The sequence below is a fragment of the Vipera berus genome, assembly GCF_964194415.1.
Source record: "Vipera berus genome assembly, chromosome: Z".
In the NCBI taxonomy this organism is placed as follows: Eukaryota; Metazoa; Chordata; class Lepidosauria; order Squamata; family Viperidae; genus Vipera; species Vipera berus.
The window spans coordinates 86,366,934-86,382,319 of NC_138205.1; the positions used below are offsets into that span (position 1 = coordinate 86,366,934).

The 15,386-nt window shown below is 41.0% G+C and overlaps 1 protein-coding gene across 4 annotated transcripts in view; it reads left to right on the forward strand.

The window, feature by feature from the left end:
• THRB (thyroid hormone receptor beta) overlaps positions 1–15,386 on the forward strand; it is a 249,541-nt gene that overhangs the window by 108,289 nt on the left and 125,866 nt on the right. For all 4 annotated transcript variants that reach the window (XM_081345364.1, XM_081345365.1, XM_081345363.1 and 1 more), the window contains one exon: positions 5,595–5,632. The gene's annotated coding sequence lies outside the window, so the exon portion shown is untranslated. The remainder of the gene's footprint in view (positions 1–5,594; positions 5,633–15,386) is intronic.

Genomic DNA, 15,386 nt, shown 5'->3' on the forward strand with positions numbered 1-15,386 from the left:
CAGATAAGAGAGGAAATTACATTTTAAGCTGTGATGTCAGATTGTTAAAAAAAGTATTCTGTTATTGTTTCAAACTTTTGATGTTGTATTTTGTCATTGTGTACTGCATCTAAAAAAGATACACAACATGCCTCAGGGCAATTGCCTATATTTGTGAGCTGCCTATGCTATCTGACTATCATTTTTATTTTTTGTTTGCAACAACTAGGGCAAAAAATTAATCATGGGAAAAAATTGGCATGCTGCTAAGCTAAATTTCTTTCACTAGAATTAAGCCCTTTCTATATGACAAATGAGAAGGAAGGACTCACTGGAGAAGAGCCTAATGCTGGGAAAGATTGAAGGCAAGAGAAGAAGGGGACGACAGAGAATGAGGTGGCTGGATGGAGTCACTGAAGCAGTAGGCGTGAGCTTAAATGGACTCCAGAAGATGGTAGAGGACAGGAAGGCCTGGAGGAACGTTGTCCATAGGGTCACGATGGGTCAGACACGACTTTGCAACTAACAACAACAACTGCAAATATCACAAAATCTACATGACCGTTTTTGGAAAATAAAGATGCCCAGTGCTTTGTTGGAAATGCATCCGTCTGTCCAGAAAACAGTTACAGGTAGTCCTTGACTTATGGTGACAATTGGGATTGGAACTTCATTGCTATGTGATGTGGGCATAAAATGCAACTGCATAGTTTAGCTACAACAATTCCTGCAGTCCCAGTTGCCATCATTAATGTAATCTTAAGGTCCTTAGAAGCAACAACCTGTTGGCTTCCCACAGTTAAAATCAGTGGGGAAGTTGGCAGGAAGTTGTAAGTCCTAGGCCAGCAGGCAGGTAAGTGATTGCTGCCAAGTAGGTGGAGGTCAGAAAGCATGTGCATGAGGCACAGGTTGGAGAGGGTGTGCAAAAGCTGTGCAAGAGGTGTGACGTAGATTGAGGAGAGGGGGCAAGGGTGTGAAGGGTTACAAGATAGGTGTCGGTTACAGAGGATCTATGAGGACCTGAGGGATACATAAAGAGCTGATGTTGTGCGACTACAGAGGGGCTGGACAAGGTGCATGGGGGAAGACTTCCCCAGCAATTTGTGATCTGCAGTTTGTGACCTTCTCTGCCAGGAAGGCCACACAGGTCATTAAGCAAAGACCTCATGTGATTGCAAGTTCCAACTTTCTCGTTGACTTTGATTGTCGAAAGCCATCAGGGAAGATTGCAAATAGCAATCATGCGATTGTGGGGCATTGAAACCAGTCATAAGTGCAAACCGGTGGCCAAGTGTCCAGATCATGATCACATCATTAAGGCTGTTGGGATGGATAGAACTCTGAAGATAACCACCATTTGTTCAGTGCTGTTGTAACTTCAAATGGTTCAAATGAATAAATGACTGTAAAGTAAGGACTATCTGTATTGGAAGCTGAAGTTGTCAAGAGTGGTGGGAACAAAACAATCTGTTTGCTTTCTGGGAAACATGTTTTATCATTAATCTATATACTGTGGCAACCACTTTAGGAGCAGGCAGTTCTCTTGTCTTTAATCCTATCCTTTGATCCCAAATATAGATACCTTTGTATTAAATTTAAATATTAAATTCAGATAGCAAAATTTAGATATTAAGTGAGGCCCCTGTATCGGTCCTGCTAGTTAGGTTAGATTAGGAAATCAACTCCACAGAAAGACAAGAACCGCCTTTGTTGAAATTTGGTATAACAACAGACTCTTTCAAGTCCTAACACTAACCTTAAACTTTACCCATGTGCACAGAAAATTCTGGATCAGGGTGATGGGAGCAAACTGCAAATTTACTATTCTTTCCTACATCACAAGCCCCTCAAGATCATTAAATAGGTCCTATAATGCAACTGTACAAGTGGTTATCTACAATCCCCACACCTTCCTGCTACTGCCTAGACTGTTTCTTCATCCCTTTCTGATCTTTCTTTCTCTGCAGCACTCAACCCAAAAGTCACCTTGGTGCAATCTGTGAGAAACTCTACTAGCTAATTCACTATAAACAGATCATGCTGAGTCATGAAGTTTAGGAATTGGTTTTCATCTCCCCCTGATCACTCGGATAAAGTCTCTGAGAACACAGAAATTCAAGTTATGCTGCAGGCTGTTGTGCTGATGCTTAGCGATGTAAATTCTTTCCCAACTATAGTGTTAATTGCATCATGGCATTATGGCAAATGCATCATTTAGAAATCTGCCTGTGTTGGTGTTACAACAATGTTGCAGCAAGGTGCTTAGCAGATGGTAGGGTGCCCTGCGGATTGGAAGGCATCTCCACTAACAAAGTCTAGATCAGGGGTAGGCAACCTTGGCTCTTTTATGATGGCTCAGGAATTCTGGGAGTTGAAGTCCACGAGTCATAAAAGAGCCAAGGTTGCCTACCCCTGGGCTAGATGGTCAATCTTTGTTGAAAGAGAAAGATTTATATTTATATCCACCAAATCAGGAAGCTGACTTTGCAGGAAGAAGAAAAGTGCTTTTATTGAAAGTGGTTAAAATAACAGAACCTTATAGTTTGTTTGTGCTGTACTTCCCCCTCCACACACACACACACACCCTTCTTATACCCAGCGAATCACAAGAAAATGTCTGTCTGATCCACTTCAGAATATTTTCTTGTTTCATAGAGTTTTTTAAAAAATCTTTCTGCCCTCTTTACCCAGGTACTAGCACATTTCTGTCAAGGCCAACTTTGTTACTCTCTACTACTATCAGCAAACCTAGTTTAACCAAGTGTTTTGGGTAAGGGACTCTTATCACAAATTGTTTAAAAATTTAAATATATAATGTCAGATGCACTTTTATATGTGGGTGCACTTTCACAAATAATGTTTACTCTTCTCTGCCTATTTTTGCCTTTCCAATCATAGCAAATGAAAAAGAAGACACAAAATGTCTAATCTGCTGTTACTGAGCTTAATAACAGCAAGAACCATCTGATATTGGGTAATGGCAGAGGGCCAGAACAGTGAGCTGCATATTTTTTGTCTTTTTTGCAGCTCTTTGCAGGTGAGAAAGAAGAGTCTGGCCTAGTCAGTGGAACAGCAGTGATAACAGTTACTGGACTGTGGACATTGGGCAGGAAGTGCTCATTACAACATGCCTGCTTTACATCCTTCAGCAACAATGCTAGAGCACAGTGCTTTACTCTTCTAGGCCTTTGTAACAATTCCTATTATTGCTCATAATGATCCATTCTGCCGCTTTACCATTACATATTCAGATATTGCAGAGGAAGAAACAAGAGCTGATTACAATTGTTGATTCAGCTAGGAGTGGAGCAAGTGCTAGAGGCTGTTAGCACTAGTAAGCAGCTACTCAATATGGCTATTGAAATTCTCTATGAAAGGAAGACATAGGAATAGCAAAGATAACTGTGATAACTGTGATTAATGATTTTTTTTAACTGCTTAAAGCTCTTCCAGCTAAAACATTTCTTGTAACAATAATGATTAATGTTAGAAATGCACTCACCAAATCTATACTGACTGGTATTGTCTGTTATGTCCCTACTTTATGTTGTCTACAAAATTCTGTATATGTCACTGCATTTTTATAAAAAGTTGGTGCAGATTTTAAATTTTCATGATCTTCATTGAACTTCAACTTCATTGAAATATCTGAAATACTTCCCATTTATCTTGTCTGGCAACTAATTAGTTTAGTAAAATGGACAACATCTTCCCTAATGTAATATTCTTCATCTGGAGCATTTTTTAGATTGAATGCTCTACCACTTTACAAAGCAGCCTTAAGACAAAAAACAGTTTCTCTTTGCTTTAGGTCTAAAGCAAGAATCAGACCTAATGTTTGTATCAGTGACTTCTTCCAGGCTAGAGGAAGAGATAAAAGCTAGTTCAATCTTTGTTGGGAAGGAAAAAGGTGAAAGTTATCAAAGTTTTAGGTGATAATTGCTGAAGGGAGATTATAATGCATGTTGAAGTAACAATAGCAAGAATGTTTTGTGCTAGTATTATGTGGTATATTGTAAATTCTGTGTTATTGACAAAAGTGCCTATAGATTTCATATTTACATATATGCAATTTGAGTTTAGTTTGTAAAATGGGTAGTAGCAATTAATCTACTACTATTGGATAGATATGATTAAATTTTGATCTAATTCTCTATCCTTAGCATTTTATTTTTTCTATTTAAATCAGTGCTTACATAATGAACTCAGGGTTATTTGAAATGTTTTTTGTAGAAAATTTAATGAAATATCATTCAGAGTATTATTGAACTAATATATTTATTTATGTCCATATACTTTTTAGCAACCTATCACTTTTTCTTTTTTAAATTTATCTTGACTTCAGGATATGAACCAGAACTTGTATTAGATAAACAGTTCAGATATTGCAAATGATGCTACTTTAAACTCCTGCTAGAGTTATGATATTATTAGCTCTTGTAGGATATTGTTATATGCAGAAATTGATTTATTATTTTTTAGAATGCTATTGTATTACGGTATATTCATTCAGTTAGTTTTTGTTCTTTTAAAATCATTTTTGCTTTAGTCCTTGTTGTACACTATTTGAGGTAATAATAATAAAGCATTTTATTTATTTATTTTATGTTTTTATATGGTTCAAATTGGAAAGATACAAATACAATGCAAAAGTCGATGAAAATTCTCAGTTGTCAGGTAGTCTTGTCTGGAAGTTCAGCCATGGCAACTAGACTTTTCTTTCTTGGTCTGAAATGTTTTGCTGCTTATCCAGACTGTTAGTTAATGACATACTTGACAAATAACTATAACTTAAAATATTGTGTATTTCTGATTAACATTCTGCCTTGATACTTATAATAAGTCAAAAAATGTTTTTCCTTTGGTGGGTTATGTGAACTTGGTCACTGAGCCTTGTAGGCTGTGATTTATTTGGTATAATTTGGTACAATGTGTGAATTCAGACAGTTATTCCTTATTCAGCAAACTCTGGTCTATTGCAGTGTGTGAACCAAGCAACTTTAAGAGTACATTATAATATAAGTGATTGCTTTAAAAAAAGAAACAGAACTATGCATACTTTCTTTTTATTGCCATATTGGATACAAAACCAAATATTCTTTTTATTGCCCAGGATTACTAATTTTTCTTCTGTTGGCTATAGATACTGCAGAGTGTCAAGGACTGAAATCAGATATTTGGATATGATTACATCCATCTTCTAAGCATTTTATCATGCTTTTAAATGCTTATTTATCAATATGGAACCTTCATTTTCTCAATTTATTAAGATAGACTTCCACTACATATGTACTACTTCTATATGAACTGTATGTTGATAAGATCTATTAATGTGTTTCCAAAGCAAATCGTAGTCAAAAGCTGAATGAGAATGCAAACTTGTTGACACAGAGCAAGTGACTGATCTTTTTTCTAAAAGTAGTTGTTGGTTTAAAAACAAAACTAACCAAAACTATTATTTGTGTCCGTTAGCAACAATCAGATTTAAAGGCAACTATGCAGGTAGTTATCTTACACTGAAGGGTATTAAAATGTTGTAAGGTAGTTGCTGCAAGTTTGTTTTATATGTATCTAAATATATCATTAAACACTGGCTTTTTTCTCTTTCTCCACAGTATGCAAGCAGTTCTTCTGCTTCAACTTTCTAATCCAAGTAAGTGACAATAAAATAAATTATAGCACAGCCATTTCCACCCTGGGAATTCACATGTTGTAGTTAGAATATATGTGTTAACTATAGTTCTCAGTTCAAATGTGCAAATTGCAACTCAACCCATTGAAATAACTCAAGATTGGGAAAGTTTTCTATGAATGGAGAAAATGTATAGTTTCAAACATATTTATTCAAACATGGGTGAAAAATGCTTTTAAAAATAAATCTGTAGACTCTAGTGTAATTGAAAGCAATGCTTTGGGACAGCTGGAGAAAATACGGCTCATATAATACATTATCAGTTATTAAAATAATTTCAATATATTCATGTTTTCTTTTGACTGTAGAAAAATTGAATTTGTTTCTAACTGGATTTCAACTCCATGGCTCAGTGGGGGAAACAGGTTGTGTCACACAGCATTACATTTTCTGTCTCTTTATAAAGTATATACCAGTATATAATTTAATAATCAAATAATGATGGTGGAAAATTAGGAACAGCAAATAGAAGAAAGTAACTTTGAAGCGCACAGTATCCTCAGCAAGTAAAACGTGACATTTAAGCAAAAAGTTCAGATTTATAATCATTTTAAAGTTTCTGTAGTGCTCATTCCCAACTAAGTGGAACCTTGCCTTCATATTTTTGGGAAAAATCTAGTTATGGCATTAATTCAGGATTTCCTAGCTATGGGAAAAAGTATGCATTGGTAACTCCCTGATGTGTTGGTTTCTAGTTAACTTAAATTGAGGATGAGGTAGTTGCAGGAAAGTGGATTTATATAGATTGGGGAGAAAAGTATGATTGATGTGTGATGTAAGATCTAGGGAGGAGGAAATCTAGTGACGGCAAATATGAACAGATTTCAGGGGTACTATCTAGAGACCTGTCTAGAGACCTAAAATGACACTAAGCTATAATGTTTTAGTTTGTTGTTTGTTTTTGACATGCTTGACTTTATTGTTTACTACTACATACAAATTTGTGGGTACTGATCTGTAAGTATACGTAATTCACATTTCTTTTTTTTTAAGTAACACGGAGTTGGGTTTTTAAATCCATACATTTTAGAAATTTGTCACTGAAGTTCCTAATTCAAAAATTGAACATAAAATATACATCTTCAGGAAAAATACACAAAATGCATTATATTAATAAGCTTAAACTATGAAAATAAAATACAAAAATACAAAAATGGATATATTAGGAAATCACACATGAAGATATGTATTGTATAGTTTGCAAACAAAGGGAGAAACAGGATCAAAATGAAATAATGATTGGGAAAAACAGAATGAGTACTATTACTGACCATGCTACTGTTATGTACTGGGCTCTTGAGGAATACCACGTGGGTTGCTGGAGCAGCTAACGGCTCTCCAGCAACCCAGACTACAAATCTCCTGTGCTGCAATTGGCTATCTCCAGGCGGCAATGGTTGATTCAAACCTATTGGCTGCCGCCTAGGGGCTAGACTATATATTGCGGCTAGTTGCAGCCATTTCCCCAGTACAGTTTCTGCACAAAATAAATGATGAGTTACCCTGTACTCAGTTCCGTGTCTTCATTCCTGCGCCAAAGAACCCGCTATTTAACAGCTACAATAATAGAATGACATATGCTCTAGCCTTGCCCTTCAGGTAGGCTTACAAAGTTCCTGCTAAAAATTATAAATAATCTATAGACATACTTCTGAGCTAAATGAAGTAAGGGCTAATTCCATATAAGTTAAGGTGAAAAATGTTTTCATTGTCTGGTTGGAAGCAGGACATTTCAGTTCTCCAGCATGATAGATGGAGAATCCACGAATGGGTTAACTCTGTCTTCCTGCCCAATTAGACTAAGTCTGTCAAATTTTCCAGCCTCTCCTGGGCCAGGATACCTCCCAGTCATGACTTAGTCTGTGCCCAGAATAGATGTGATAATTTTGGCTCCCTGTTTGCAGACTGAATTCATTGAGCAGGTTGTATGGTTCTTTCCATTTGTGAATTCTCCATTTTCCTCTCTGCGCTGGGATCAGCACAGCTCCTAACTGCTCAGCAGATTTTCTTCTCCCTTTGGAGTTTCAAACTCCAGGAAGCATTTGGCTTCCCAGCCACTGCAGAAGGCCCTCTTCACAGGCCTCGGCCTACATTCCTTCTTCATCTCTCTAGCTGTACTGGGATCAGCGCAGCTCCTAACCGCTCAGTGGATTTTCCTCTCCCTTTGGAGCTTCAAACTCCAGGAAGCATTTGGCTTCCAAGCCACTGCGGAAGGCCCTCTCCACAGGCCTCGGCCTACATTCCTTCTTCATCTCTCTAGCTGCGCTGAGATCAGCACAGTGCCATACTGGGTAAAGGTGCCCTTCTTACTCTGCAGTCTCCAGGAAGCCCCAGGGCTCCGTCCCATATCGCGACGCTCTCATTGAGGGTGCTATTTTGGAAGTTGCATGGGGAAGTTTTCTCTGGAAATCCTCTGCTGCCATTCAAGCGTGCCTGTAACTGCTTTCCTTACCGGTCTCCCTATTGTCAGCCTAACCCTCCTGAGAGTTTTCCTCAGTAGCGGCCCCCACTTTAGGCGCCACTATTGCTCCAGGTGCGGCCTGTCTCTGCCAGCCGCAGGGGCATGGAGTGCACGCTTCTTTGAGCTAGAGGAATTAAAGTATATTGCCACCCACTGCTTGACTTCATAGGTAAAGCAGGCGCAGGGGTTCTTTTATACTTCTTTTCTTCCAGCCACTGCAGAAGGCTCTGGGAGCAGAGCTCTTCTTTTGACCATGGCATCAAGGCCATAGAGTGATAATATCTCAGGCCACACATTTGAGGTTACAGTGGCCACCAGTTCTGGCTGTTCCTATAACATCAGGTCCAATCACCTTTACCTCGCCTCCCTATTTACATTCTCTGGACAAGCCTTTCAGAAATGGATGGTCAATTACAGGAGGCAACAGTTATAGCCCTAGGACCCAGCCTAGGTGTTTCCTCGTCCACTCCAACATACGATGTTTGCTGGCCGTGCCATTCTTGGCCTTGCCGCCACCAACTAGGACTAGTGAGCTGGCCATTATCACTGAGCTGATCTTGCCACCACTAAGTGAGCTACGTGTGAGCTGGTCATTATCACTGAGTGATCTTGCCACCACAGTAGACCTGTCCAGTGCACCAAAGGTGCTTTCAACTGGTATTATGGCCATCAGGAGCAACACACCAACAAAGGTCTGGACCCAATTCGGTGGCCTCAATGACCCCGTCTTGTCTCTCCCCATCGGGAGCTCCAGACTTTTCCGATCTTATTTCTTCCACCCGGTCTCCTTGCAGCAGAGTATCGTTCTCTGAGGAGTGCGACCCAATGGACCTGCCGCTCTCGGAGGATGAGGATCTTGCTCCAGACCCTCCTCTGTTTGTGGGCCTATTCAATCCAGCGCTCTTCAAATCATTGCTCCATAAGGCCAGTGCTACTGCTAAGATTGATCCTGACCAGGTTGCCCAACCTGATCCATCCGCCAGCCCCAGGATTTAGGCAAGTTAGTGGCTGCTTCGGAGTACATGGTGGATGCTGGACGCTGCCAGATTCTTGTCTTGAGCCATAGCCTCCAATGTCACTCCTTGCAGGCTCAAAGACTGGTGAGTGGATGTTAAATCCAAGTGGCGCTTGGCTGCCCTGTACTGTGGTGGTCAGCTGTTTGGAGAGGCCTTGACACTTTATTTGGTGGAAAACAAGGACAAACGTAAGGTGATGTCTCACCTCCTTAGACGGGCAGATAGACAGCCTACCCCATACGCCCATAGACAGTCTTTCCGATCAGGGTCAGGATCGGAGTTTGCTCCGCCCTCCTGCTCCTTCCCTCCCAGGTCAGACCATCAAGTTGACCGATCTGGGACCAGAGACAGACCCAGGCCGCAATTTCAGGCCAAATGGCCCTTTCGAGGCATGGGGGGCCATCCCTTCAGAAGATCCAAATGACTTCAGGGAGGCCCCCCAATTGGTGGCAGATTGACTCTCTTTGCTCAGAAATGGGAGACCACCACAGACTCCTGGGTCCTCGACACAATCAGGTGCGGCCTATCTCTAGAATTTATATCCAACCCCCCAGAGCGCTTCATTTCTTGTCCACTGTCAAAAAATCTAGTCAGGAGGGCTCTCATGACAGAGGCTATTCGGCACCTCTTTGAAATAAGGGCCATACAACCAATACCAGCTGGACAGCTAGGAAGGGGGTTCTATTCCATCCTCTTCATCGTTCCAAAGGCTTTGGGAGGATGGAGGGCAATTCTCGACCTAAAGGGGCTGAACATACAAGAAATTCAAGATGCAAATGCTACCGTCCATCATGGCCAGCATCAGGAGGGGAGACTTCCTGACATCTATCAACCTCACAGAAGCATACCTCCACATCCCCATCCTTCCCGACCACCAGAAGTTCCTCAGGTTCTGTTACACAAACCACCATCATCAATACAGAGCCTTACTGTTCAGCCTCTCGTCGGCTCCAAAAGTATTTACAAAGATTTTGGCAACGCTGGCCGCACATTTGAGGTCAGTTCCAGTACGCATTCAGTGCTACCTGAATGACATCCTCATCCAGTCCCTTTCTGTTCAGACAGCTCAATCGGACCTGGCCTTGTTTATCAAGACCCTCCAAGACCACGGGTTCTCAGTGAACTTTCAAAAGAGCCAGACAGTTCCCTCAACCCACCTTCTTCACCTGGGCGCGGTCATAGACACAAAACTATACAGTCTATCTATCTCGGGAATGTCAGGACAGCATCCGAGCCCTGGTCCTCCAGGTCCAAAGGGAGCATGTAGTTACACTGGCCATTTTCTCCCAATTGATAGGGAAGATGGTTTCCTGCATGGCAATAGTGCCATGGGCCATACTACACTCCAGGAACCTGCAATGGTTTTTGCTCCCATTTCAGAGACTGGGCACCAGCTCCTCCTACCAAAGGGTAAGGGTTCCATCTCAGACCCTAAGATCCCTCCAGTGGTGGACCTCCCCAGCGGTAGCCAGAGGCTCATTATTCAAGGAGCCCGTTCAGCTCACCCTAACTACGGATGCCAGTTCGTTCGGCTGGGGAGCGCACCTAAGGTCACAGTTGGCTCAGGGCCAGTGGTCCCGGTCAGACCTGAAGCACTACGTAAACTGGTTGGAGCTCAGAGCCATACATCTGGCCCTACGCCACTTCCGCAACAGGGTGGTGAGACAACATGTCCTGGTCCTCACGGACAATGTGGTGGCGAAAGCCCATGTGAACTGGCAAGGGTGTACCCATCCCAGGTCCCTTATGGCCGAGGCCCAGTTGTTGGGATCCTGGGCAGACCAACCTCTTCTCCCTCAGTTTCGAGCACATCTCGGGAGAGGCAAATCAGCAGGCGGATTTTCTGAGCAGGTCAACAGTGGATCACTCCAAGTGGCGCCTGCATCCCGATCTCTTCAGGGAGATTTATTTATTTATTTATTTATTTTGGAGAGGTTTGGTCATCCGGTACTGGACTTGTTCACTTCTCCAGCAAACTCCCAGCTTCCAAGGTTTTTCTCCCGGTTCCCCTCTCCAGGGGCAGAGAGAATGGATGCCCTCCACAGTCCATGGCCTGGGGGCTTGCTACATGCATTCCCGCCTCTCCCTCTGATCCCGGTGGTCATCTGCAAGATACTGCAAGAACGGGCAGAGGTGATATTTGTTGCATCACACTGGCCAAGACGGCCATGGTTTGCCAACCTCGTGAGCTTTTTCATCTCTCCCCCATGGGGGAGTCCTCTAGGTCGCATTTCACTCAGCCAGGGAGCTCTTGTCACCCCAGTGGCTCCAGTTAACCGCCTGGCACTTGAACGGCGGCTCCTGATGTGTGAGTCCTATTCGCCGGGCGTAATTCTGATGATTCAGGCCCCCAGACGGCCTACAACAAATAGAATCTATGACTCCACTTGGAGAAGTTTCTGTCACTGGTGGGCAAAGAACCAGTTAGATCTTTCGGCTATTACCATTCCGAGGATTTTGGACTATTTATTGGAGGGGCTCAACAAGGGTATGGTACCCAGTACTATCCACAGACAAATGGCGGCTCTATCCACGGTACTTACATGTGGCAATTCAGAGCCATTGGCTCAACATCCTGTGGTACGCTCATTTCTCAAGGGAGTGACCAACACCAAACTGCCCATGGTTCACCGGTATCCCTCTTGGGATTTGCCGCAGGTCTTGCAGGCCCTTACCTCACCTCCATTTGAACCCATCAGAACTTGTACACTGCAGTTCTTGACAATAAAAGTAGCCCTCTTGATAGCCATCATGTCAGCTAGACGCATTTCTGAACTGGCAGCTCTCTCTATCAGAGAGGACTTATGTGTCTTTCATGATGACAGGGTGGTCCTTCAATTGGATCCCTCCTTATTCCAAAAGTCAATACCTTGTTTCACAGGATGCAGGAGATAATTCTGCCAGATTTTTGTCCTCATTCATTTCATGACTTGGAACGTCAATGGCATGCCTTGGATGTCCACAGGGCCTTACGCCACTGCTTTAAGCAGACAGCGTCCTTTCTCAAGTCAGAAACCCTTTTTGTTTCCTTTCAACCTTCTACTTTGGGGCAGAAAGTTTCTGCCTCCATTATAGGCAGGTGGATCAAGGCTTGTATTGCAAGGGCGTACCAATCACATTCACTGTCAGTTCCAAGTCATATCACTGCTCACTCCACTCACAGCGCTGCAACTTCCACGTCGTGGGCGACACAGGTGTCCATTGGGGACATTTGTCAGGTGGCAACATGGTCTTCGCCTTCCCCCTTTGTGAGTCATTATAAACTGGATAGGTTTGCCTCCACGGACGCCTCATTTGGTCAGAGAGTGCTACAAGAAGTAGTGCCACAGGGTGGGACACAGGCCCAGACTGATTCTCTCCCATAGGGACAGGGCAGCTTTGGTATGTCCCATTTGTGGATTCTCCATCTATCATGCTGGAGAAGGGACGTTGTCTTACCTGAACGCCTTTTCTCAGCATGATGATGGAGAATCCAGACCCACCCCTTAGTGTCCGTCAGGTCTTATGTCAGGGGTATGGGAGCCAACACGTTGGACTGTCAGTAGCTTCGCCTTCGTCGTGACTGGGAGGTATCCTGGCCCAGGAGAGGCGTGGCAAATTTGACAGACTTAGTCTAATTGGGCAGGAAGACAGAGTTAACCCATTTGTGGATTCTCCATCATCATGCGGAGAAAAGACGTTCAGGTAAGACAATGCCCCATTTCAGCTAATAGAGGAAAAATATAATTGAAGATCACTGGTATTGTTTATATGAAGAAAATATAAGAAAAATTATGATAAGAGTGCTATACTCTTATAAAGGAAAAATTCTCAAAAACAGCAGTGTCTCCAGGCAATGAGCACCACACCTTCTTGAGTAGAAAACTGCCGTGTGGAATTCACTGGCATTCAGTTTCCTTGCTTTGATTTCATTTTTCCTTTTTTGTTCCAATTATGTTATAGAGAATTAATTGATGGTTTCAAACATAGGAGATTATTTTTCAGGATGGAAATCTTTTATAATTATGCCAACCAAGATATCTCATAACATGAAAGTCCTGGGGCTATGTATGATTTACAGTTGTTCTTATATTTAGTGGATGTGTAGCACTGATATAATGTATTTGATAATACAACCTTAAACAGTCAATAAACAAAAATTGGCTATTATAAAAACACACTTTTATGTCTAAAATATGTGTGGTTCATTATAGTCAGTGCTGGGTTTTGCTGACTCCTGTAGGAATGGGCAATCTTTTGATGGCTGATTTTATTTATTTATTTATTTATTTATTTATTTATTTATTTATTTATTTATTTATTTATTTATTTATTTATTTATTTATTTATTTATTTATTTATTTATTTATTTATTTATTTATTTATTTATTTATTTATTTATTTATTTTACCGCCCTTCTCCCGAAGGACTCAGGGCGGTGAACTGGGCAATACATAATAAAAACAAGATACAAAAATTAAAAATTATTAAAAAGTAATTAAACAGTGATGCCCGTAATAAATTAGTACAGATTAAAAGTTAAGGCCAATATGCCTATATAACATTGTTTGGGAACACAATGGGCTACAGAAGCTGGAGCAATGATGCAAAATGGATGGAGCTGTATCATGCATATAGCAGGAACAAATTTTCTAATTTGTTCCTATATGGGGATAAATGATTGGGAGCTGTCCAGAGTTTGATATAAGGTGGGCATCTATAAAAATGCTTTAAATAAATAAATAAGTTTATTTATGCAACTGTGTTAAGCCTATTTTAAAATATATACTCCATTCTCATGTGTTTTCTACTTTAAAATGGCAGATAAGTAACTGATTTTTAGTGGTGGTGGTCAGAGAGGGTGCTAGTAACTGCAGATAAAGTGGCTGGCAAACCTTTGGCTTCTTGATTTCAACTGCTAATCTACTATACTGCTAGTCTACTATAACAATGCTGACTATACACACAACAAAGTATATAATACTAATGTAATGGTAAATATATTTGTGTAAATGGAATAATTACAAATATTTACTATGTCAGAAATAGAAGAAATATATTTTTGTTACCTTTCAACCTGCTTTCATTTGATATTTTCAATTGCTTTCTTGTCTTGAAACAGTTTTGGTAGGATTGATTTGTGTTCTGATCTTTAAAAGTTGGCAATGAATTGCTTTGTGGGTGACATGTAAAAGCAAAGTCAGCATAAAGAAGCAGTTTAAACAGGTAGAAAGAATTTTTCGAGCCATAAAAAAAGTTCACAGAGACATGAGATTCTAAAGAAATGATTAATCATCATTGCAAAGGTGTAATTACATTAAATGAAAAGATGATGATATTCTTAAGCATTTTATATTTCCATTATCCATTGGAGTACAGCTTCTTGATTTTACTTTTCCTCTGATGACAATGCTGTTGGAGAAGTATGGCGTTTTCGTAGTCTGTATACTTGCACAGAAACACAAAGGGATATGGTGAACAAATTCATCATTATACACACAAGGAGGCCCATGTAATCTTCTCCCAAAATCGTCCTAGTGCACTCTCTCACATTCCTCATCTGTGCAGCTGACAGAAAGTGGACAGTCAGGCAATGCTACCTTATTAGTGTGTGATAAATTTTCTAATTACAGTTGGAAATCAGATGAATAATCACATTAATTGGGGGGGCTATTGCGAGCAGAATGGGAGCAGATTCAGAGCCATGAGATTTGTCTTATGACAAAAAATCTATGAAAATTCCATGAGCTGATTGATGGAGAAGTAAGAACAACAGGAACACACACACATCCAGAATGGGAAAGTGGTTTTCAGTGGAAAAGCAGGGGTCTGAAAGCTGTTCTTAAGAAGTCCCAGTGCTAGCCTGGTTTGATTTGAGGTATTTATTTATTCAGAAGATTTATTTGGCCACCCACTCACTCTCAGTGACTCTGTTGCTGCTCTCTCCTCTCAACCTGGCATGCAAGCTGCCTTTGCTGAGCATTTCTTAGTTGCCAAAATGTTCTTGCTGGTTTCCCTGACAGGATCTGGCCTGTCTTTATCCAAACCTGATTTCATCTGCTCAGGGTCAGTGTGTCCTGGAGCAGTTGCAGGTGTTGGATTGCCAGTTGAATATTTGGGCTGCTGATGTATACAGTCTGCCTCAGGATTCATTCAAGATTATAGCACTCCTGGAGAAAACCTGTTGTATATGATGATTCTATCCATGTTATTCCAGAGAAAGTTCTTCTCTGCATTTTTTTTAATTCACAAGAAATAA